Raw genomic sequence first — 1,706 nt, forward strand, 5'->3', positions numbered from 1 at the left:
CTTATAAAACGCTAATATGAAGAAAAAGCTTTTATAAATGAGTTCATATTATGCTACGAAATACTATTAACTACTCTTAATATTCTGTATGATTAACTTGTTCCATTTGACTATTTTGAAGGAAATGGCACCGACTACTCGACACACCGTGAATATGAATGAAGAGGAATTCTGTACTTTTCTAGCTTCAAACATAGCCGCAGTACAGGCTGCGCTACATACCAATAATAACCTTGGATATAGCAGTACAGGAAATCGTGTAGGATGCACCTACAAAGAATTCACTGCCTGCAAACCTTTGGAATTTGATGGAACCGAAGGACCGATCGGATTGAAATGGTGGACCGAGAAGGTCGAATCGGTGTTTGCCATAAGTAAGTGTACTGAAGAGGACAAAGTAAAGTACGCTATGCATACCTTCACAGGTTCTGCGTTAACATGGTGGAATACCTATATAGAGCAAGTGGGACAAGACGATGCGTACGCACTACCGTGGTCAGCATTCAAGCACTTGATGAACGAGAAGTACCGTCCCAGAACCGAGGTCAATAAGCTCAAGACAGAACTTAGAGGGTTACGAACCCAAGGATTTGATATTACCACGTACGAAAGACGATTCACAGAATTGTGCCTATTGTGTCCGGGAGCATTCGAAGATGAGGAAGAGAAGATCGACGCGTTTGTGAAAGGATTACCGGAAAGAATCCAAGAAGATATAAGTTCACACTAGCCCGCCTCCATACAACAGGCATGTAGAATGGCTCACAAACTAGTGAACCAGATTGAAGAAAGAATTAATGAACAGACTACTGAAGAGGCCAATGTGAAGCAAGTCAAAAGAAAGTGGGAGGAAAACGGTGATAAGAATCACCAATACAACAACAACAGCAATTACAACAATAATCGCAACAATTATCCCAACAATCGCAACATCAATCACAACTACAACAAACGGCCCAACAACAACAACAACAACAACAACAACAGCAACTACAACAATCATCCCAACAACAATAATAACCGCAACAACAACAACAATCAGAAGCAGCTATGCCAAAGGTGTGAAAAGTATCACTCGGGGTTCTGCACCAAATTTTGCAACAAGTGTAAAAGAAATGGTCATAGCGCGGCGAAGTGTGAGGTTTACGGACCAGGGGTTAATAGAACGAAAGGAACAAATGGTGTCGGAACGAGTAATGGCGGAGCAAGTAGTGTCGGAGCAAGTTATGCCAATGTAGTTTGTTATAAATGTGGAAAACCGGGCCACATTATTAGAAATTACCCGAACCAGGAGAACACGAATGGACAAGGCCGCGGAAGAGTTTTCAATATTAATGCGGCAGAGGCACAAGAAGACCCGGAGCTTGTTACGGGTACGTTTCTTATTGACAATGAATCTGCTTACGTTTTATTTGATTCGGGTGCGGATAGAAGCTATATGAGTAGAGATTTTTGTGCTAAATTAAGTTGTCCATTGACGCCTTTGGATAGTAAATTTTTACTCGAATTAGCAAATGGTAAATTAATTTCCGCAGATAATATATGTCGGAATCGAGAAATTAAACTGGTTAGCGAAACATTTAAGATTGACTTGATACCAGTAGAGTTAGGGAGTTTTGATGTGATAATCGGTATAGAATGGTTGAAAGAAGTGAAAGCAGAGATCGTTTGTTACAAAAATGCAATTCGCATTATACGAGAAAAAG

Source organism: Rutidosis leptorrhynchoides, chromosome 10, assembly GCF_046630445.1.
Source record: "Rutidosis leptorrhynchoides isolate AG116_Rl617_1_P2 chromosome 10, CSIRO_AGI_Rlap_v1, whole genome shotgun sequence".
In the NCBI taxonomy this organism is placed as follows: Eukaryota; Viridiplantae; Streptophyta; class Magnoliopsida; order Asterales; family Asteraceae; genus Rutidosis; species Rutidosis leptorrhynchoides.